At 34.0% G+C, this 25,572-nt stretch overlaps 1 protein-coding gene across 1 annotated transcript in view; it reads right to left on the bottom strand.

The window, feature by feature from the left end:
• bchs (WD repeat and FYVE domain containing 3 bchs) overlaps positions 1–25,572 on the bottom strand; it is a 1,547,413-nt gene that overhangs the window by 1,345,112 nt on the left and 176,729 nt on the right. The gene's annotated exons all lie outside the window — the stretch shown is intronic.

The following is a 25,572-nucleotide window of genomic DNA, read 5'->3' as shown; positions in this document are numbered from 1 at the left end:
TGTCTGTAAATTGAACCTTGATTATGACTGGTAAGCGTCTATGTAACCATTACATTCAAAAAGTTTCTTCACACATTCCTTTCATGCAACAGATTATTGATCAACTGATGCTACAGTAAGTATAAAAGCTTGTTTTTTTTTTTAAGTTAATTAATCATGATTATTACGCATGCTTAGAAAAATTTAAATAATTCAACTTTAGTTTTTCAGCATAGCCAACTTAATACAAAATAAGTAGAAAGCATACTCTCAAAATATTGTGAATACCTGGAACGAGACTAAATCTTAATTCAGCATTTAAACACACAAAATACTTTAATATTTTTTATTAACAAAAAAGGTACTTAGTATTCAAAACATAAAAATTTATGTTTTCATGAAAATCATCAGCAATTTTTGACACTAATTGCTCTACAACAGTGACAAAACTAAATTTTCAGAACTCAAGCAAGCACATGATTTGTATTTGAAAATATATTTCAAAAACCTACTGCGAAGTATCAAAGGTAGTGCAATTGTCGTTAGAATGAGAATATTCAAAAACTGAGTGTAGTTTTGAGTACATATTTTAAAATTCAATGAATAAATAAATATATAAGATATATTATAAAAATGAGAAAAGTACAAAGTAAGCCCTGGTTCGCCATGGCACCAGGCTGGCAAGTACGAGACTTCCTACTTTCATCTAATCTTCCAATTATTTCGAAACTACTTTGTGAGCTGATAACATCTTTAAAATTGCGCTAGCGCCTTTTACATCTGTCACACACTCATTCTTAGTTACATTGATAATACCCATAACCCACATCGAAGAAAAGGCTTAGAAAAAAACCACCACTTCGTCTTCGTTGAGGCGATGTTGCATGTTAGTGAATGTAGTTTAACTAAAAAAGTCACCTTACTCAAGGGTAAACAAGTCCTAAAAAATGAAGAGGCAATGAAAATCCAGTAATTTTTTCATATAATCAAATTCGAATTAACTAATAATAAAAATAGAATTAAAGTAATGTAGAACTTTGTTTAAATATTTTCGAAAAAAATTAGCAAAATAAATAAATAGTTATTTATTTAAAAATTAGAAAATTGTTAAAAATAAAATAAATATTTGCTTATGCATAGAAAAACTTCTCCTAAAAATCATTTTTTTGAAGCTAAAAAAAAAAATTGTTTTGATATATTAATAATTTACAAATGTTTATAAATAATGTATACACAAACAAATTAGTTGTGTCAATATCATACAATATCGACTTTTTTTTTCTTTTTTTCATTGAAAAGTCACTTCTGTTACATATTTTTTAGAAGGAAAAATTTTGAAATCATTGATTTACTGTCATGCATAACGCGCCCATAAGACTAGAAATAAAATAGAAAAAAATTTTTAAAAACGAATCGAGCCAGGGAATGTTTGGTGAGAACAAGATTCTTGAGACATATCCAGTAAAATAAAAGCTGGCTACAAAAATGATCAAAGATATTACGATGACCAAAAATTTAGCATCTGTTTGTTATTTTTTGTGGGAATTCTTACTGGATGGTTTTTTTTTCAAGCTGTCTACATTTTTTACAGCTGTTAAATTTTTACTGTGAAACAGAGAGTAAAAGTGCTGAGCAGACATGCAGGCAACTGTCAGTCGAAAATCAGTAAGCTTTAGTTGTATTGCTTTAGTTAGTGCTCGGGGCACTTGGGTAATACCTCTCAGGTTTAAGTCATTTGTGTACACTCGTGGAGCAGCGCTGGCGCGACTCTATAGTAGTAGAGGTGTGGCTGATTAGTTGTTGGCGGGTAGGTAACTCGTGGTAGAAACTTCACTCTCAAGAAAATGGAATTGTCTTAAACGTAGGGATCAGGCTCGGTAGAGGTGCCGATACGATTTGCTGGTTAAAGTGGCTCATCACTTTTTTGGTAAATCCATAGTAAAGTAGCACTTAAAGGATGTACAGTTCGAATTTCAGAGCATGTTGCCGATCAAAGTCGAAAAATAATAAGTTCAAAATTCGAAATTTTAGCGTTGGTCTTATGAGGCATTTTAATTATTTCCAAAAAGTTTTTTATTTTTTTAGACTGAAAGTCAAGCTACATGCTACAAAAGCTAGGAAGAGGGTGTTCAACCAATTTTTTTTTTAATAAAATCACTCAAGTCCGAGGTTGCCGGGCGAAAAAGAAGTAAATGACTTGTTGAAAGTTTGAAACTGCAGGCTAACCTCAGCAGGTAAATAATCAGATTTGTATATATAGGTGTACGTATTGAGCCTGCTACTCAATGTTTTCAGGTGTGATATCACACAAGCAGTTAGTACAGGGATGATGAGCCACCTTAAATAAATATGTTGATAAGGGTTAAGATCGAATCAAATAAATAATAAGAGGGAGCTGGTGCGTAATAATCTAATCAAAAATCGTTGATTAACGGTAGGCGATTTATCAAAGGTTGCTGGTAGGAGTTTTCCATGGTATGGAGCAAACAGAAGTAGCTGGCCTCAGCGGTAGACTTTTTTTTTCTATGGCTTTGGATTTTCTGTAGCTGAAGCAATAGAGAAACTCTGCATATCATTAGAATTTTCGGTTTTTTTTGTGGCTCGCAATTCATCCGTTTTTTTTGTGAGAGTTTTGTTGGCCGGAAAGAGAGCTGCAGGGTTTTGGGTGGCTTTGAGTAGCTGCCCAACAGAAATAGCACGTGTTAGTGCTTTTGAGAAAAAAATTGAAGTAAAATTAAGTATAATGCACACAATACATTATGTAAACTCATAAAGTGGCTGGTATGGTCTCCTACGGTTGAGGTGATTAAGTTTTTTTCATAAGATTATTTAAAAAAAAAATTTTGAACAAATATTGCGATGATATGCGAATTCTCACTAATTAAACGAAAATTCGACCGTTGTTGCAAGAAATCAAGCAAGTGGACAAAAGATCTATAGTTGATGCTTTAGAAAAAGTAAGAGTAACTCTGATACGCAGTTTTCATGACCTGCTAAGCAATTTTTCCGATTCTTCTTGATCACTCTCCGAATAAAAAAATTTCTTATACCGTGGCTTTCTGAAATCAATTTGTAATCGAAAATTAGCTTAGATGAGCAGCAGCCAATGAGAAACTGAGCAAAGTAGGCGAGATATCAAAAAAGTAAAAGAGCACAAAAAATAAATCAAAAATTTTCGGACCTGATAATATTTAAACAAGCTACGGAAACACTTGTTTTAGAACTCCGTCTTAAAGCTTCAGGTAGTAACATCTTTTTGGTAGCAAATATAAAATCAGTTAATATTTTCGAGGATAACGATAGGGATAAAAGTAACAATATTTCACAAAAGGAATGTAACGTCATCAAAAGAAAAGTGACAATAAAAAGTAAAGAATGAAGAAACCAAATAAGATGATTATCAGTCAATACTAGTGTAAGTTCTGTTGTTAGATTCAAATTTACTCTGCAGGCTGTTAATAACAATTTGGCAACAGTGTCAAACTTAAATGAAGATTTGTTATAAAAGACCAATTTAGGCGAAGGAGAAAGATCAAAATCGCATTTCAACGAAGAGACTCCAAATATCAATATATTACATAAGTTTGAATTAAAATAGTCAATTAGGAACATATTAAGTAAAAGAACTAGGCCTTTATCGAATTTTATGAAAAAACTATTGATGACGACACTGTAGTACGTGGCTTTGATAGTTGCTTTGTCAGAAGTAGAGTTAGAGTTAGATGCTAGGTATGTTTTTTGATCACCAGTCAAGAAGTTTAGAATTATGACTGCAGCGTGTTCTAGACCACAAGTAAAATCGGTAAAAGTGGCTGTAGCTCAAGAAAATTAGTAAAGTGGCTCTAAAAATATAAGCCAATAAAGGAAAACAAAGACTGGAGATTCTGTTCAGGCAATAGTGATTGCTTCAGGAAATAAATCAAATCCTGAACTACAAAACACAGAATCTCAGAAAAAAAAATTGGATTGGAATTGGATTAAAACGATGGCTTATGTTATTTGTGCAGGGAGCCAGATCATCAAAGGGCACAGTGCCTAGTAACTGTTGTTTTGAACATAGCTCCAGGTCAAAGTAAGAAAAAATTCCCAGTAAACATAAAGTTGTGAAAGGATTAAGACTAAAAAATTATTAATTTAACACTTACACATACAACATAAAAATTTTCTTGTAGAATGCTAAGGGATACCTAATGATTGCAATTTCATACAATCACTTGTTTCACTGACACGCAGTGGGGCCCAATCGGAAAAAAAATGTTTAAACCCATCTACAGTCTTTAATTATAAACCGATTTCCGATTTTTTTCTCACAGTGCTTTATATATGTACAATCTATAGAAAACGAAAAAACGAAAAAAACTCAGTCGATTACGGCTGGTTGCTCGCGAGTAAAGAATATTTCTCAACCACATCTTCCCTGGCAGACTTTTATCTACTAGCATGGTGGTAGTTAAACCATATACTTGACTCAGAAAACAATTTTTTTTATTGACTATGTAGTTGAGTTATACGCAATTCGGAAATGACATGTTTTATGTACTTTAATTGTCTAACGTATTTGTCTTATGAATTTTAATTTCTTATGTAATTTAGTAAAAATTATAATGTAAATCACGATACAATGCATCAATAAACTTTATTGTCGCAGAAAGTATTATTGTTTGTAATAATGTTTTTAAAAACTACTTACAACAATTAGTCAACTCACTTCTTGGATATATAATCACGAAATCTGTGTCCAGGAAATCAAAATACATGAGTAAGCCTGTGCAAGAATTCGGATACGAGAAATGTTACTTACTGTCACCAGCGCGGCGTCTGGACTACTGAATTGAAAAATTTTAAACACTAATAACATACACTGTTGGGGGCATGTTACATCAAATTTATGGATTTAAAATAGTAAAACCGTTGAATAACACTGAACTATAGTGGTTAAGTAAACGCTTAAGCCTTCGTGAGTTTCAAAAATTTTTCGGATAAATGTGTAACTTGAAATTCAAAATTGTAAAAAACGTGATTTCTGAGACATTGGGAATTTTTTACTCTAAAACTACGCATCGTAAAAAAAACTACAAAAATGTTTTTTGGTTAAAATTGATCAAAGAAAACAATAAAGTTTTTTATTTACATATTTAAACAATTTTTTGATTTGTTAACAAAAGTGGTTAATAACTTTTTTCCCCAGAATTTTGACTTTCCACCCTTGAAATCCGTAATCATAGGACCAAAGCATGGAAAAAATCTCAGCTACGAGAAGCTACTGGGCTCACTTAGTAAATTTCTCGTATTTTTTATTTATGTTTCCTTGTTTTTTCATTCCTCCTATTTGAACCAACATAATAACAATAATAACAGTAAGCGTTGTACAATAAAAGGCTCAGCATAGGGAAACAAGTATGAAGGACCACAATGCAGAACGCGTAAGCAACCCGCACAATAAGGACGCATGAACTTGGCGAAGCAAAGCACCTTAAGTAAAGTTTTTTATACCTAAAATAGACTTTATCTGGTCCGTTGCAGCTACAAAAAGAAAAAAAGTTTGTAGAACAATTTCAATGTTTTAAGATCTGTTGAACAAGTATTTTTAAGGTAATGTTCCAGAAATACATTTTTTTTTATTTTTACTTTGATTTTAGAGCACTGTTAGACGCCAAATTAGAAGTTATGGCAGTGGAATTTAACAATATCTGGAAAAATAGCAATAAAAATTTTTAAAAAGATTTATTTTGCCACTGGTTTTGAGATTGTGTACCAAAAAAAACGAAAATAATGATCGAAAAAACAGTTTTTCCTTATTTATTGTATGTTCCAGCGCAAACGTAACTTTTAATATACCATAATTCAAAAGAATAAAAAAAGTATATTAATAACTGTTATTTAGAAGTTAGCTAAAAATTACCTCCATAACCTAAAGAACCATCGAAAAATTTAAAAAAATTTTATAAGCTCTATTATTATCGAAAAAATTAGTGTATTTTTGTTATAGAATATACACGTTTCTAAATTTTTTCAGATTTTTTGAAATAGTGGATCGAGCAGAAATGACTTTTTTCGAAAAAACGCGTTTCTTAGGTTAGGAGGTCTGTACCAGCTACTAGAGGGCTAATGTTTAGCGAGAGGAGTTTTTACTAAAGCACTTTTAAATGGTCAACTTCAATATAAAACCCAGAAAAGTGCAGTTTTGACTATCATATGCCGCTACAGATTTTTTAGTTAACATAGCACTGCTATCAATATCTAAATTCAGCTCATAAGATGATAGACTTTATCCAATCAAAGTTCATTGAATATTTAATTGAAGAATTTATATAAATATTGCTATCAGTTTCCTTATAAGTTACAAGACCACGCTGTAATAAGTTTTACTTTCTGCGGTAACTGCTGTTAATATATTATTGTTCAAAACATGCATTTACTTATTATGAGATGTTAGAATAACGTTTTTTTATCAAAGGATCATTAACGTTTCTAAAAACTTCTGAACAAACATCGTATGTTATATACTTTTTATAATTAAAATAACTTTTTTTCATCACTATCCAGTTGTAACAGTACCGATTAAAAATATTTGTTAATCGATCGTTTATTGTATGCAATCGCCAAATTTTCTACATAAGCTAGGAATTAAACTTATACTTCTTTTAGATAATATATTCAGACCTTTATTTTTTATGAGTAATAAAATTTGTCAAGCATCACCACCCAAAATGATAAATTCGATGCCAAATTGTCTGTTGGTATTAAACAAGTCTATCAATGTATAATTAATAATTTCTTCAGGTTCTTAGTATCATTGATGATACGTCCTGAATAATAACATCAGTCTCAAGTTATCTTATCAATTTGATTTTCGGTTTTGAATTTGGCAGATTTTAGCGACCTTCAAACACGGCGTGGTGACACGTGTTCAAAAAATTCTAGATACCAAAAGAGCTTAGTGGTCAGCATTCTAGCCTCCTAGCCAAAAAACCTGAAGAATCGTAGGTTCGACTACCATCAAAAACCATCGAGATTTTTTTCTTACACTTTTTTAATAGGATAAGTACCCAGGATGACAAAACACTACTTATTCAATTTTTTAAAACAAAAAGTGTTATTTCTGCTGATGTCTGGACTTTCAGGGGCTTCCCTTTGAAAGAAAAGCCAACCTGGCCAGCTCATCGGATAAAATCACTGTTGTTTACAAAAAGGTCAGTACAGCAAGTTAGATGGTTTATTGGAAAGGATCCTTTCATTAAACTTGACAACAGCTGGAGTGTGCTTGAGACAATCGTTGCGCCTTGTAAATAGTACCCACTAGGATAGATGATCAAGTCGTCTGAGGGAAACTTTGCGAGGGGTTCGCACGAAAGACTTATATATTTGTGAAAAGGGCGGGTAATTCCAGGAAAAAGAACAAAAAAAATTTACATGTATTAAATATAGAAAAAAAGTTCATGAATATCTCATTAAATGTGTTTTTACAGCACACAAAAAGTATGCAGATAAATTAGATTTATTTACTTTAGCATATTGATCATTCATAAGGAACGTCAATAATCTGACGTATATTATTTTCAGATTCATTAACTTTTTAATAATACACTGTTTTATGGCTTATGCAGGTAAATATTCGTTAAAAAATTACATAAGTTACAAAAAATAAAACAAAAAATATTCATCTTGAGGAACACACCACTTGTCAATTTTCATTAAAAAGCAAAACAATTTTCATCGATGTATTGTTTTGCATACAAATAATAGTAACTGTATTCATAAATGTAAGAAATCATTTTAAAAAAGATAATTTTAAAATTATTATTATCATTATTACGGTTATCATTATCATTATCGACATAAATGTTAGTTAAGGACTTTTAAATATACATTTATTTTTCATCTTTCCTGAGAATAAAATTTCAAGATTCTAAAAAGAGTCGTTTCTTATAATCATGACCATATGATTTTCATGGAAGTCACCCCTTTATAAAACAGACTATGTACTTCGTGACCGTGAGAAGTATTAACTAACAACCGAAGCAAACAGCGAAGTCCAGCCACACCACGTACGCACGTGCCGGTCCTATAGTGAGATAAAAAAAAACTAAAACCTAACGCAGAGTGCATCTATTTGCACGACATTTAAGTAAGTAACTTTTCACCGCTTATCAAGTGGGGACTTGTTCATTAATTTTTCCAAAAATGTAACTTGGACAATTTATTATAAGTAGCTAGTCACTGCAAATTTAATGTTGTCTGAATTGTTAATTTAAGCTGTTATAATTGCAATGGAAAATATAATTGATTTAAAAAAAAATTGGTGCACTGTTAATTGATACCAAACAATAATATCAGAAGAAAAACTAATAACACTAAAAAAAAGCAGTGCCAAGGGGCTGCGCAACACAAGAGTTGATTGATACCATCACCAGCAAGGGTTCAAGAAACGTAACGACAAAGGTACTATACACTTATACACACTAGGAAAATACAACATTCTCTTTCATTAAATTAATAAATAAGCGAATAACTGGACATACTGCTAGTCCCACGGCCCGTTAGGAAGCAGGAGACTTAAGTTCTCAAACATCCAATGTTTACTGGATGATGCAGTTAAATAATTATTCTTAATTACGTACTATAAATTGTTAGCAAAGCGTGGTTGTGGTCTTTAGCTATATGTTTGTTAATTGCATGTTCTCTGATTATTATATATGAAGAAACAATGAACATAAGTCAAAGAAACATGAAAAAATGACACAGAACGTCTCATATACGTCTGTAGTTATAACACGAACAATAAGACTCGTGAAGTCTTTAGTACTCCATTTTCTCTTGTTAATTAGAGAAAAAAAGACTTAGTCCATTTTTTAAGCCCTGCAGTGCACTGAAGAAAGCGCGATTGTTAGCATACAACTAAATAATATTATATGAATATATAATTTTAAATATGAGCTTCGATGGCTTCGTGGATAGCGTGCTCGCCTTCTAGTCCAAGATAATCCAGGATTTGTAAGTTGGAATCCAGTCAAAAATTTCCGCTTTCTTTTTGAAGGAAAACCAACAGCTGGCCAGTTCAACAGGTAAAGTTACAGTCAGTTATAAAAAGATCGGTACGACAAGTAAGATGATTTGATGGAGAAGATCCTTTTATTACTTAATAATAGCTGAAGTATGCTTGAGACCATCGCTGTACCCTGTAAATAGTACTTCGTAGAATGAATGACAGAGTCATCTAAGAAAATTTTGTACGGAGCCCGCACAAGCAACTCGTACACCAAGTGGTTAGGAAAAAAAATGCAAGCAAAAAGATCTCTGATATAGCAAAAGCCAAAAAGAGTCCTAGGAATAAAATACCATACCATGCCATATTATATAGTTCATAATAAACAGATATTTTACAATACACACAATCAGCCAGTTTTCCACACACACATACACTTAATAGACAAAACAAATACACTGTTCCTACCTTAAACCAACTATTCAAAACGGTTCGCCTTCTTAGTCCTGCTTAAGTGCCCGAAATTTTATCCCCAAGATCTGCTAACTAGGACGGGCTTTCTATTCCTATCCTTACTCTGCTAACCAAAGCAGTTCATCCCTTTTAGTCTTGATGAAATAGCGGACACTTTTAACCCTCGATCTGCTTTTTGAAGCGATCTATTGAGAAAAAAAAAAAAAAATGTGTGTAAAATCAATATTAATCGCTGTAGACGAAGAATTTTGAAAGACTAAGTATTTAACGTCATCTTATAATTACACTAATATACTCACAAAGAATAAAATTTTTCTTACTACTTTACCCGAAAATTTAAGTTTCAGCAGCAGTGTATAGGGACGAAAGCGAGTGTTTCTTTCCTATCGACTCAACATTTACATCACTCAGAAGTAAGATGTTAACCTAACCTCACAAATAAAGAAGTTCTCGTAATTTTTTAATAAACCAATGATAATATTATGAAATGGACGATCTGTTTGTACAAGCGCTTTTTAAAAGTGTTATAGTTAATATTAAGTCAAAAAATACATGAACAAATAATTGTGAGAAGTATAAAGTGATTTAACATAACCTCAAACATTGAAGTACAAATAAAATTTAAAGTTACTGTAATCTTTATGCTGTAAATTACTCAAAATCAATTGTTTTATTAAGTTAAAAAAAAATAACAACGCATGTTCAACGACATAACCTAAATATTTTCAAAAGAAAAAGATGAGTTCAAAAAATTCTGCGTAAAGCTTAGAGTTGAGATTATGGAGAATATAGAAAAACCATCGTAAATTATAGAATATCAAATTATGATTTAAGAAATACCTTTTGAAAAAAAATTTCCAAAAATATCTTTAAAATGGCTGAATGTCCTATATCTGAACAGTTTCTTGCATATATGGTAATATTGTAACGCACTTAAGTAGAAGGTCTGCGACATAAAAAACTGTCACTAATTATCAAACTTGGCTGCAAAAAGCGTGTCAACGACAAGGCCAATCAGTGGAAAAATGTTAGAATGTGAAGTTTCTGCTGAGTAGTGCTGAAAATCGCTGATAAAAGATAAGGGCAATACACTGTGAGGGTCAAAAATTTAATCATCATTTTAAACGTATAAAGAGTCTAGAGACGTGGTATTTTATATTCATGTACAGTGAGGATGAAGATACCTTTAAAAGGATAAGAAGTTATCAAGCAACTCGTGGCTACGAAGTTGAATTCACTGTACCCCTTTTTTAATAATTATGTAAGTGTAGTTAACTTTTTCCTAACACTTCTGAGCACGATAATTCTTCGATGTCTAGAAATAGCTTTAATTCGTGTTGCCCTGAAAAGCTGCCGATCCATCAATTCACTACTTAGAGGATTCAACTAAGTTCGCAATGTTCCGGTGATAAAGGAAATCACTTATTGAGAACTAATAATGTACGCAACCCTTAAAAAGCTGAGCTCATGAGAAAAGAGTCAGACTCACTGCCAAAAGCAAAGAGACCAGTTTGTGTCCCTGATAGCTTTTTTATTCGCTCCACGAATGAAATTGGAAACGATAAAAGAATCTACGCCAGCACTCATGCTGACAAATGTGCACGATCTTAAGGTACATGGATGAACTAAAGTCAATATCAATTCAAGTTTTCATTAAATATGTTCAAGAATAGGAGTTATAGATCAAAAAATGTTGTCATAACTATTGAAGAAGTTCAATTATCATCACTATTACAATAATTTTTTAGTGAGCTTATATTTTTGTTTACTGTCATATAAAAAGATACGTTTTGGCACAGATTACACAGTTACGACACTCAATGTAAAAGAAGCGTACACCAGAATCATCGCAGGCGTTATATTATTGACAGTATAACACGGTTACTTGCCAGGAACGTTTAAATAGGTAGCCATGTTCTTGAAGGACGGAGTGTATACATGTGGAGTCAAAAACTTGATACGCTTTTTCAGGCAGAGTGTCGCAACTTCATGAACTGAGGTTTCAGTACCTTAAGAATTCCAGTTTTGACCACAAGCGGAGGGTGTTGTGGTCATTCTCAGAGCGAATAACCGAATCAGTAGTGGCACTTAAAGTTGGGCGGGTCAGCCGTAGGAGAAAACGTAGCTTCCCATTTTAGTTTTCTTTCATTATAGATGGCACTGATACATAATTTTTTTCTTTAACGCAGGGGCGAGAATGTAAATTTAAATGGGCTGTACCATTACATAAATAATTTTACATTATTATATAATATTTGTACAATCGGAACGTACAATGTGCATATGATGATCCCTATAAAAGACATAGCGTTAGACATGCTCATAAAAGGACTAGCACCTATAATAAGCCAGCGGGTAGATGTGAAAGAACCTGCTACCCTAGCAGATGCCTTACACGATGCGTTGAGGTTAGAGAGCCGAATAAGAGCGAGTATAAACCTAGATACCTGGTATCAAGGACTACCTCGCGGTGGTTTCCATCAAATAATAAACAAGATAGATATAATAATCAACCATTTTAACAACATCAAATAAGACTAACTAATAGTCAAATAATAAATAGTCCAAATCACAATTACAGTTCTAACAGGCGATTGAACCATACTAAAATTCGTGGAGGAAATTTGAGTAACAATGAATGATGTCTGTATCATGAAAATCAATAAAACAGTAATAGCTATAGGCACAATAATTTTAATAATTATAAAAATGAGAATCGAAGTAGTTAATATGCATAGCAAAATTTGAATTTGAATTTTAGAAATAACCACTCTTTTAAAAGGTCGACAAATACTTATAATGGGTACCCTCTCAATAACCATAAAAATTATAAGTAACAAATTTTAAGTTCTAATTATTTAAAACAACATTTTTTTAATTATCAACAGCCAAAAGATAATTATTCACCACGTCATTCACACTCGCAGGCGGCTGACTCCAAACGTCATTCAAAGATGAGCCCCTAGCGTTTTAATCAGAACCGAATACCGAGTACTACGGCTTAAAAGATAAATTTTGCAATAAAATCGAAATCGTCCATATCAGCACATGTCAAGGACATAAAGAAGACTATGAGCCGACAAGTATAGAATTACGTGTCCCTAAAAGTAGATAGATAAGTTCTTTTTTTAAACCATGTGGTAAAACCACGTCTGGTTCCTAAATTTAGTTAACATTTTTACGTGTACAAACATCACAGTACACTTGGTAATTACAATTAATAATAACAACAATTACAGTACAAATAATATAAATTAATAGCAGTAAAAAAAATTTAAGAAAAATCAAATGTAACTCATAAAATTGATAAGAAATATAAAATCCATCCAGAGTAGCGCACACATAAATTTAAACATCGGAAAATGTATGAAATTAGTAACATGATCCAAAAACTGTACCTGATAAAATCGATTAACTACGACATTACAAATGAACGAAAAAATCGAAAAAATAGACAAAATTTAAAAAGATACATTTAGAAAATGAGGCCACTTAAAACGATTAATACTAACTAATTTTCAACCACTGTTTTTATCATAAATAAGTAACTAATTAATGAATGAACTTGTAATTATAGATAACTAGCAGCCCCCTGTCTCGGCTTCGCCCAAGACTTACTAAATAAAACACCGTAGTGTGTTGACATGTAATGTGAAACGTTTTCAGTTAATAATTTTACACATATTCCTGACACATCTCAGAACAAAAATCTTCTTATTAAAAACATATTTTTTCGGAATCCTTATGGTAAATTGGGTCAAATAATAAGGTGTAAAAATTTAAAAAAATAATGATGCCGAAAAGTAACGTGCGTTCTTGATGCCATAAAATAATCGGTGGCCATAAAAAGCCGTTGATTTACAGTTTCTCCCATGTAATTCACGAAATGGGCTATTTTCTAAAGCTGTTAAGTTTTAAAATCCCAAAAAATTTATATTAAAAAAAAATTTTTTTTCTCATATCTCACAACTTTATTACCAGAGCAACAAAGTCCTAGACCTTACACCCTACATTTTTATTGCCACAAAAACACAAATACATTTTCTACTTATTTAAAAATCTGTAGTAGGATCTTTAAAGATTTCAGAGATTGCTGTGAGGGTACAATGAAAAGCTGATCTCTCACGTAATGGATTCTTTATTTGTCAATTTTGACGCTGCTATTCCAATCTTGATAAATTTTCTGCGTCAGTTTCTTGACGCCTAAGTAGAATTGTATTTATTAGACACATATGAATTTTTTTTTTCAATTCACCTTCTTGCGACTTTTGGCATGCTTAAAGTTTTTGTGACCCCCAAAGGCTGTTTTCTGTCAAATTTGTTAAGTTCTAATATATTTGTTGGCAAGATAGTTCAACGTCCGATGGCCCTAAAGAAGACCGATGAGCTTCTTAAGTTAACTCTTTCTTGACTGCAGTTAACAGCAATTGTGACTTCCTAGATACCTCAGGGTGATCTTTTCTGGCCTGCTGTTAAAAACCCAGACTGATCGGGAGAAAAATTACAAAGTCCGAAGCTTTGGGGCTAGTTGTAGTGCTCTTTCCCAACGTCTCCCGGTATAACGTCGAAGACGTTGGTGTCCAAAGCACCTTTTTTATTCGCAGATTCAGTTGTTTTGGTGATCTTAAATGGGGAGATTGGTTAGTGATACTTGTCCAGTGGAGGCTGTCCCGCTGGCTCAAGTTTTTTTTCCTTCATAGCTGTTATAGGTTTGCCCAGCGCAAACCTTGGAGAGGATCAGTGATTCCTGGTTGAATGCTTAGAGTCGAGAGGGTAGTATAGGGTCGTCGGTCACTGGGTTTTCCAGCCTTGCGAAGAACAACTTCGCAGGTGACGTCTGATAGTGAATGGCTGACTTGGTTTAATAGTGCCCTGCTTTAGTTAATACAGTCTTTTAGTCGACGAATTGCTTCCGAAAATGGTAGTAAAAATGTATTTGTTGGCAAGGTTGTTTATACTTAGGTGGCCCCTAAAAAGTACCGATGAAATTGATGGTTAAGTAGGGAACGTAAATACTTATAATGGCCCTAAAAAGCGCCAGTGGTGAAACTTTCAGGCTATTCTTTATTATTATTCCTGATGATAAAGAGCTGGCTACGGGTTGCTTGATTCTTACCCTGGGAGTCTCGATGTACGGAGACTGTGATGGAGGGAGGTACGCCGCTGACCAAAGAATATCTCGTCTCGGGTCGTTCCCCGGATAACTAACTGCTCATCGTTAGACGGTAACATGTGGGTAAGCATGGTGGGGACGCGACGACCAAGAAGGTAGCCGTTGTGGCTGCCCGTGCCCCTCAGAGCTGTTTTCCCTTGCTTACATTTGTAGCCACAAATTCTCTAACTGTACCAAGCGGGATGGTGGGACTGCCACACAACTCTGAAGAGTTAGTTCAGATTGTGCTCTGGCTAGGTATGTCTCCTGGTATTATGCCAGAGACGTCATCGGTTGGAATTAATTTTTTTTAATTGCACTCGTCGAGATTCAGGGTGAATGGAAACCTAGGTCCCTTCTTCCTTACAGAAGAGTGTCGTCCGTAACCGGGATATCCAGCTGCAAGACTATCATCAACATTCTCTATGTAGCTCGTTAACCTGTCGAAACACGCTTGCATCACTATCGAGACTCTCCGGCGTATTATGACCACACTTATTTAATTCTGTTGCAGGTAGCCTCGATCTTATGTCGACGCCACCTAGCGGATTTTACTGAACTAAAGCAGCGTTGGCCACGATGGTCAAAAGTTTGCTGCCAACCACAACCTTCAGAGCGCTTCATTGACTCAGCGCCACCATCGGCCCAGCTGTGAACTATCGCTGATGTATATATAACATGATGTGTATACATGCATGTGGATAATTATTGGCGATTCGAAGGTATAGGTATACATGCATGCACTATTGCACTGTCAGGCACTATGCACATTGTCACAAATAACGTGAAGTGTCAAGTTCAGGGCCAAGATGATTAAACTAAACCACTGAGCGCTAACTGGCTCCTTGGTTTAGTTTTTTTCTTCATAATGCACGTACTAAAAAATTGTTTACTTCTCAGTTAATGTCTGAGCTAATAAATTTCGTGACAGTAATGACAAGTTTAATTGCCAGGAAGTACATGCCAAACTACTAAGAGCTTTTACTCAGCTCTCAAACTGGACAACTAGCTTTCGACTAAGCTGGCATTTTTCATGAGTAGATAGTTTTATATTTATTGGCCAAGAATCGAGAAAAAAACCACTAAGAGCTCACTAGCTCTCAAGAGTAGTGGTGTATGGGACTAAAAACTGACTGACTAGCTTTTGACCAAGCTGGCATATTTGATAAGTATAATTGTAAATTTATCGGCGAAGAAGCCTAAACTAAACCACTGAGAGATAACTGGCTCTCAAGAGTTTAGTGGTGTATGGGACTGGTAACTGGCTAACTAGCCTTCGACTAAGCTGGTTTATTTGATAAGTTAATAATATTAAATTTATCGGCCAGGAAATCCAAACTAAACTACTAAGATATAACTAGCTCTCAAGAGTTTAGTGGTGCATGGGACTGCTCACTGACTAACTAGTCTTTGACTTGGTTAAATTATTTGGTGGGTAAGTAATTTTTAATTTTTGGGCCAGAAAGCACAAACTAAACCACTAACAGATAACTGGCTCTCAAGAGTAAAGTAGTTCATGGGCCCACAAACTGGCCAGCTAGCTTTTGACTCAGTTGAATTATTTGATGAGTTAGTAATTTTTAATTTTTGGGCCAGGAAGCACAAACTGAATAACTGAGATCAAAGTGACTCTCAAGAATATAGTGTTGTATGAGACTTAAAACTGGCCAACTAGCCTTTAACTTAGTTGGTTTATTTGATGAGGTAATAATATTAAATTTATCGGCCAGGAATCCAAACTAAACTACTAAGATATATTATAAAATTCAAAAATATATATGGCTGAGTAACTTGCCACAACAAAAATTAATATGGCTGAATAATTCGCAATGACAAACGTAGTTAAATATTTAAGTATTGCAAATTTAATAAAATGATTTCTACTGATAATGAGGTAAACAAAAAAAGAATCATTTTGTATGGGAAAAATAAGATGCACTACTTCTGATGAGCGCTAAGATAAATTATGTAAATAGTTCAATCGGAATATGAAAAGAATACTATTATTTGAACAAGGACGTATCTTAGAGGCTGGCAGAAACTACACATCTTATTTATCCTAAGCGAGAAATGCAGTATCATCAAAATTTTTTAATGCGGGCATTAGTTTACTAATTAATAAAATACGTCTCGTTCAACGATTAGAGTTAATAAAATAAATTTTGTAAACTAAATGACAGTCTCAACCCTGTCAACGCAGAGGGAAATCGTCAATTTATATTGCATTGAAAATTAAATTTGGTTTATTACAATCATTTTTTTTAGCAAATAATATATCAATATTACTTATCTACCTACAAATTTTTTAATTGATATTATTTTTAATACGTTAAAATACATACAATGATTTGTCCCGTCAATATTATTAATAGTCTTAAAACATAAATATTGTGTCGATGCAGTGATCGATAATCAAAAAAGAAGCGTTAACATATTACAAAATCACGAAAGTGGCTTAAGAAATTATGAAAAAATTTAACTTTCCAAAATTATTTTTTGTTAAAAAAAACCAAACTAGCCACTTGTCATCGATAGCTTTTTCAATAAATTAAATTAACAGTTAAAACTATCTCAATATCATTTTTGTAGTTTATCAAAAAGATTAAAAATTTTCATAAAAATTTAAACATCTCAAATTATTTCAACTAACAAAAAGACTACTTTGATGTATTATTGACTATACTGCACAAAAAATTATATATTTTCCGCCCTCGGGTGGTTTTGGGAGGCTGGTACTTCCTCGGGCTGAAAAGCAGTTTTCCGATACTCGTTCGAAAATTCTCCTTTATATCATGAATCAGTGTGCAAAATTTCAGCAAAATCGGTTCAGTAGTTTTCACGGTTAACGATTATAAAGGTTTTAGCAACTTTGCTTTATATATTAGTAAGATTAAAGATGAGCAGTAAGACTTTGAGCAAGACGCTAGTCCAGTTAATCTGAATCAAGTAATCTACGGTAAAAATCGGACCGAAAACTAGTAAACTGATTTGGATCGAATCAATTTATAAACATTTTATCTAGAAATGACGTTTCTTGAACAACAAACGAGTGCCTATAAGTTTCAGTATGAAAACGAGGGCAAGTAAGTGCCCATGAGAATCAATGAATATTCCCATACACAAACTTTAAACAGGCATTTATAGCTCTGTGCAGTTTTAGATTCGATTTTTTTTAGAGATTAGTTTAGATTTAGATTAGATGCTGCATCAACTCAGTGATAGGCTACTGACATACAGTCAAACAAGGAGAAAATAAGGCTCTCTATCAATGTTTTGCGAAGAGAAAAAGATAGTGCATGTCGACAGTGCTTAAGATAGTAAAACGAGCAGTAAACTTTGATTGCAACGTAACTCGAGAAGCGTTCCCAGCTCAACAACGATGTAACCAAGAGGCCTAAATTTTTCACCGCACGAACGTATAACAGCTCTGTGCCGTCAAGCACTATCTTAAGAATTTCGGAGTGATTTATGTTGCGCAGGAAATTTAGTCTACAAAGTGTCATGACTCTCATCTTCGCAAGATTTAGAAGTAGCCTCTTTAGCCCTAACCACAAAAACACAGCCGGCAAATCAAGAGTTGATTTTTCAATGCCCATGTGCAGATCACCTGGAGAACAAGTTACATACATCGGAAGATCATCAGTATAAATCATGTGTTTAGCAAAACGCAGAACGCCAGGCAAATCATTTATAAAGATAAGAAAGAGCAGTGGGCCAAGTATACTGCTTGCGGTACTCCAGTAAATAGCGAAAGCCAACCAGATGAAACAGTCCCATCTTGAAAAACGGCCTGCTTTCTCCCTACAAGGTAGCTATAAAACCAGTTCATGACCGTGTCATCAAAATTAAATTTTCGTAACTTTTAAAGGAGAAGTCTGTGTGAAATGCAGTCAAAAGGTTTTGAAAAATCAAATGAGACCAGCACTGTTAACAAGCCCTTATCGATAGCTGCTTGTACGTCATCAAGGACACGAAGCATCGCTGATTGAGTGCTATGTTCCTTACAGAAATCTGCCTGGTTTCGGGCAAAGAGACTTAAAAGAATGTACTGCTGAAAAATTGTGGACTATAAATAAATCTAACAATGTGTGGGATAATCGGTCACGGTAAATACCATGATGAGTTGACCAGACCGTACTAAGAACAGCGAATATAAGCCGAGGCAAACCACGTAAGAAATTAGATGCTGGATCAGAAATTAACATATTGGCATTGAAGTCACTGGTGACGACAACATTATTACATTTAGGCAGGAAAGTAGACAATATCGAGAAAAAAGCGTGGGGAAAAGCCAAGTTCAGATGGCAGTAAACAACTGCAAATAAAACAAACTGCATCATTGACGAGATCAGGGAGAAAAATTTCCGTGAGGGAAGATAAATTATGATTATTCAAGCTGCACGACAGCTTAATTTCAGAAAAGTGAGTTTTAATGCGATTCGCATTCATATGGCCTATTTAAAGAAAACTATATTGATGGGCTTGATCGGCACAAGATACGCGCCGTCAGTCAGAAGCATTAGCTCTATTAGGTAAAAGGGCCATTAGATCAGCTTCAGACTGAATGGGAACCAATGATGTCTGATTGCGCATGCAAACACTCATGTTGCGTAAAACTGGGAACTCGTAATTTATTACCTCATAATGTTTAATGGCTTTGCACCAAAGGTTATAAATAACTGCAGGAAGTAATGGGCAAAGGTAAACGGCTGAATCTACACCCATGCCGAACGAGGTATTACAACCTACTTTTGCAAGCTTATTTGCACATCGCACGATCTGCTCCTTAATATCCATCGACACTAAGCGCGCCACCACAGCACGGTTTGTCGGCCTTTGATCAGTTCACACCGCTGAGATTTTGGGAGCCCAACCAAGGTGTGCCGTGACATGACGGAGAAAATAACTGCATCCGATAGCATCAAAGACGCACTCGATTATTTCCTCATTCGTTAGGGTCACTGATGCAGGCACATTAGTTATAACTATTTCCCATCATAGACCTGTCAGCACTTGCTTTTACTAACGCGCATAAAGAAGAAATCTTTTTGTTGACCTTGGTAACCTACGATGCAACAAGATCCTCGGGCTAGTCAATACGTGTATTCACCACTGTTAACAATTTACAGAACTGCTTCATATTATCAAGATGCTTACTTCTGAGATCCTCTAATGATTTAGCAAGATTTTGCAGCAGGACCAGCTCATTACTCTCATTACTTATGGTGTCAAATAGTCTTCTAGGAGAAGATGAACAGATGTTTAACCTAGGCACCTTAATAATTATAGAAAAAGAAGATAAAGTGTGTTCGGATTTTCTTACCAACCAAGCGGCTCAACGAAGTCATGCGGCAGCAAACATTTTCAGTTAGATTTTTTCCTTACGGGCTGTGAAACCTTAAAAAAATAGTCCAGAGCCTGCTCAGAGAAATTAGATTCAAGGTGTAAATTTAAATTTTGTGCAACAGCCAAGGAGCAACACCGAAAAATATCCCTTTTGGTGTTAGTAAACCAACTTATGTCCACGCATCTAAAGTAATAAGGCTTGAAGCAAGCAGAGCAGCATACACGTTTATTTAGCCCAGAGGAAAAATCAACACGGCAACATACAACACAGCATTTAAGCATACTATGAAAACAGTCTAAAGATCAAACAATAATGACACCTTAGAAGAAAAAATTTCGTCAAGCAACTACGCGTTAAATTTATGTGCTAGCGTAATCAAAGCAGTTCGGCTTATCTACAAAACAATAACGGAAAATAAATACAAGGCCAGAACAAAAAAATCTTCACGTACATACATATTTAAACTTGATTGAATATAATAGCTTAAGAATCAGAATAGGAATCAAAGTAGGAATCAGTACGTAAGTTTTATGCTTGATACTAGAGCCACGACAAACTTAGAAAAAATAAACCAAATATACCAGAAACTTCCGATAAAGTTGAAAAACACAAATTATTAAACGTCAATAACATCCTACCTAGTTTTGACAAAGGGTACAGTAATCATTTCATTACAATACAAAGAAGGCCTACAATTTTTCATATTGTTCCTAATGATTTTCCTATTAAAGATGGAGGATTACTTGGGTGAAAATTTTGTTGAGGCCAACGGAATACATTATCGTTCTATCACAATGTTATTGTGTTTAATAATAATGTAATTAACTGCATTCCATTTTAAACACACAAAAGAAAATCATATTATTAGAAAAAAAAAAAAAAAAAAAAAAAAGAACAATTCACTCAAGAACCTGAAAAACAAGCTCAAGAAAACAAAATTTTTGCCACCATGTTTAATCCAAATAAAAGCTAGACAATTACAGAGATAAAACTAAACAACTCTTAATTATGAATATATAGTAGGGCTACCAGAAAAATTAGATATACCAAGATACGAAAAATTCAGTGATATACAGGCAGATGTATAGTTTCAAGATAATTATAACAAATTGATTTTGGCTGAAAAAGTAGATAATTTTAAGACCGTTATTTAACCCAACATAAAAAATAAAAAAACAATCCGTGCAAATATAGAAACTTACTGGACAATGAGTCTCAATCTAACTTATAAGATGACATTATTTGATGTAATGCCAACATAAATCGATACGATCGAAACTAAGAACAGCAAAACAAGGATAAATTAGGCAAATATATTATCAAAGCTTGCACACGTTAAGTTGTACGAATTAACTTGATAAACACTTAACCAACCGAAGGTTATTTACCTCGAGTAGTTGTAGGGAATGATAAAATTTATTTGTATAAAGGATATGTGCCCAATAAAAACAGCTAATGTACTATTATGGCTGTTAATGCTAGTGAAGGAGATGTTACAATTGATAAATACTTAGAAGAAATTCGGCTCTTTGAGAAAATTATGCCAGAATTCCACCTTCATACTAATAGCAAAAAAAAAACTCCTATAGTTCAGAATAATCCTAAACGAATAGAAACACTCAAAAAACTCGTGCGTACAGGTCATTTACATTTAGAAACTAGTTGGGAGTGTCACGGACGATTCTTGGAAGATGTGAAAACATACTTGAAGCACAACAGATATTTTATGCATGATTATTTGCTTAAATTATAATCTTAAAGAAAGTGCTGTGGTTATATTAGTAAGACTTGTTTACAAGAGAATCGATAATAGTTATATCAATTATAATTGAATGTTTAAGACAAAATAATCCTTTACTATTGTATTGCGGTGTATTTGTAATCGCTGCTGTAGCTGTTATTTTACTCGATAAATTATCACCATTGTTGTCATTCATGCTCAACACAATACTAATTATGTAGCAAATGTAACAAGCACGTGCACAAATTGAGGGATTGTACCTATATGAAGCACTATATACAGTTATACTCAAACCTATACGTCGAGTGTCGACATTGCCGACTGCCGACAGTATCGATTGCTGCACTTTACTACACGCGCGCACGTATACACACACATACACATACTTTTGCTTTCTCTCTCTCTCTCTCTCTGTATCATCCTGCAGTTAGCTGCTTCTGCCGTGCGCTGATATACATATATACGCTGTGCTCCCCAGTTCCCACTTGGCCAGCAGCCGTGCACAGCGTGTATGTGTGTGTGTGTGTGCGTGCGCGCGCATGTATACTTAGCTGCTTGTAGACGAATATAATATAGTATCTCTATATATTTGGACTGACAGCAACGTAAACTCAGCGATACTCAGAAGAGAGATAGAGAGAGTAGAGTAGAGTAGAATGGAGTAGAGTAGAGTAGAGCAGAGTAGAGTAGTTGTATTAGGCTAGGGATTAACGGTCTAAAGTAGCCTTGCAGTATATACATAGTACAGGGACTAGACGCGTAGGGCCACGACCTTGGGCGAGGAGAAGCGAAAATGCCCGAATACAGGCATCGGTTTCGGCGGCTCGCCACAGGGAAAGGGAAAAGCAGAGAGAGGCTAGAGAGAAAAGACGTGAGTGTCATTCAGAGGAAGAGCTCCTCATAAACCGGACCTAATCAAGTTGGACGGCTGAGGGGTGCTCAGCAACCGCTGGCTCTCTTCTCTGGGTTCTCTCCGGGACACGGTCTCCTTCTTCCCAAGTCTCTCACCTCTGCTTGTTTTTTCTTCCCGGTCTGCGTGAGTAAAAGGGGGCTATCTCATAGGCAAATGAAAAGAGTTCGTGAATTATCATTGCGATAATTCCTCGTCACAGAAGCAATAAATCCCTTGCAGTGGCTTCGTAGGCGTACTCGTATTTCTTTGCTGACTGACTAGCCTATCTCTTTCTTTTTGGGGTTCATTTCTTTTGTTGTTTTTATATATCGTACTACCGTGTTGTCTAGCCGATATATTCCGTTGATTCTGCGATGAGCCTACGATTTTACTCTTTATGTTTTTTTCTAAATATTGTATTTGAGAGATTATTAAGTCCAATAGAGTATAGTGTGTAAGGGATTTCAGTTCAATATTTAGTTATTGTCTATCAGTACATAAAACTCGTTAACGAGAGAGATCATATAGGCGAATCCAAATTTTTTTATTGACAATTATTGTTATTGACAATTATTATTGTTTTGCGTTCAATGGTGATTAAATAAAAATAAAAACGAAAGTCTGAAGTATGTTGTTGAACTAATTAAAATTATGATTGATTGATATACTAGAGCCACGTCAATCGTCAATATCGTGTAAGACTCGTATAAAAAAGGCGTTTTCTCGTTTTAAATATTATATCATTGTTACAGGAGAAGTAGCGTTAATGCTCTACGAAGCAAGTTTATTCAAAAAGTTGTATAACTTTGAGATAAGAGAGAGTGAGATGTGCGAACGGAAAAAGCCAATTATTAAGTTTATTTTAAATTCACGATTAAGTGAGGCTGAATAGTGTCTAACAACTACGTTATGTTTTCTTATTTTCTTTTTTCATTATATCGATAAATTAGTCATTGTGTCAAAACCAAATCTTGTAACTATTTTATAAGACAAGAGATTTGAATATATTTTGAAATTGAATTATAAATCGTTTTGTATTTCTTTCTTTATACGTATTGTGCTCCTGGTTTAACCGTATATCTTATTCCACATAAAGAAAAGTCCCCGCAATAGCTGTTTCAGACAGCTTACAGAGTTTAATAAGGAGCGTGTCCTATTACATTGTGTTCGCAAGTAATATCGTATACAGATGAGTAAATTGTTAGTTGGAAAATAAAAAATAATAATAAATAATAATAAGGTATATATTTTTGTGCATCTGTACTATATGGGGTCTCTGCTGAGATGGAAACAACAATGACCAGATGTATAAAAGCAGCACTCTGTTTTGTGGACAATCTACGCAAGTCCAAACACATTACTCCTGTCTATAAAAAATGTGGCATCGTCTCTTTCTCTAGCAGAAGGCTACATATTATGCTTGGTCTCCTTGAGAACGTTCTCAAAACTGGGTCCCCTTCATATCTGGCCGAGCTCTTCGAATTGAAGACCAAATCATCCAATGCCATCACCCTTTGCAACACCGATTCCCTTGAGCTGCAAGTGTCACCTGTCAATTAAGACCTCTACAACAACTCTTTCACTATAGGAGCTGCTAGAGAGTGGAACGCCCTGCCCCCTTCTCTACGCCATCCACCGCTCACTTGGACCAAAAGCTGACTCTTAAAAGTCATTAAAGAACATGACAGCCACTTGAATTCTTATCTAGTTTTTCTTAAATAAATTTACAGTTTTATAATACAATATCCAAACATTTTCTTACTACCAGGTGACTCCTTACTTTATACAAATTTCGTTATAACAAAATATACTACAGATTTTAAACCCCAATTCGACAAACACAAAATTTTTGAAAACTATGACATGAATGCAAAATTGTCAATTACTTCACGTCTGTAAAAAGAAACTCCGTAAGTTCGAGTACACCAACACATACGATTAACGGCAGACTATCTAATGTACCCAACTTAAAACTGATAACTAAAAACCTTGGATGAAAATAACACAACATTAATGAACCATAGTAAAAGAAAATTAACAAATCAGAGAACAGCACCAGACTTAATGCTGCTATCAAGTTTATACATTTTTCAACCAATGAATCAATACAGAAAACAACATGGAAAAGTATACTCAAGTCCTAGGAACAATAACAGCAATACTGATGATTTTCAAAGCAGGCCAAAGCTGATAAATAACGTGATTACCACTTTATCTCACGTATAAAAGAGACAAGTCCACTAGTCTGATAACTACGGAAAATCTTTTAAAAACTTTTAAATCTCTTAAGAAGAAATTGATGAGACAAAACTTATAAACATTTCGTACATAAGAAGGGAATATTGCACAGAGAAATTGGAATCCAGAATAATAACTAAAACATTACTAAAAACATTTGACACTACACCTGTGCAAAATACCGTCTATTACAGGAAGGTTAATTTATCAACAATTTAAGAAGATACTAAAATAATATGAACATCACACGACAGCCCTGTTAAAAGACATGAAGAAATAAATTAAACTTATTGGAAAGAAGAAAACAATTTTATTGGCGTAAATTAGGAAATCATATTTTTTATTATGTTCATAAGTGTAGAAAATATTAAGAGAAAAAAATTAAACGAATAAGAACAAGAGAACCCCTAGTGCTTACAGACACACCTATGGAAGCCGTTGACAAAGTTTCGATTTATATCGATAGTAAATTGAGAATAACACTGAATAAAAATTTCCACTTTCTTTGAATACGGTGCAATATGACTTAGTTTGTCATATTAGTCTCTGTACCAGATTTAAGATCAAGCACGCTTGCCGATGCACTCGTAAGAATTTTAATATAAGTTTATGAAAATCCTAAAAAACAATTATCTAACTACGTCAGGATACCATCTCTAAACAAACGAATCACTAGAGCGAACCTTCTCTAAAACTTATAATCACTGGGACGATTCCGCCAAATTTTTAGCTTTTACATGTAACACGAGGTTACAGATAGAAA

Source organism: Copidosoma floridanum, unplaced genomic scaffold (genome assembly GCF_036245765.1).
Source record: "Copidosoma floridanum isolate Cflo_tuat_1 unplaced genomic scaffold, Cflo_Japanese_pri ptg000030l, whole genome shotgun sequence".
Taxonomy (NCBI): domain Eukaryota; kingdom Metazoa; phylum Arthropoda; class Insecta; order Hymenoptera; family Encyrtidae; genus Copidosoma; species Copidosoma floridanum.
The sequence above is the reverse complement of the archived record's forward strand: the minus strand, read 5'-3'. Positions and strand labels throughout refer to the sequence as shown.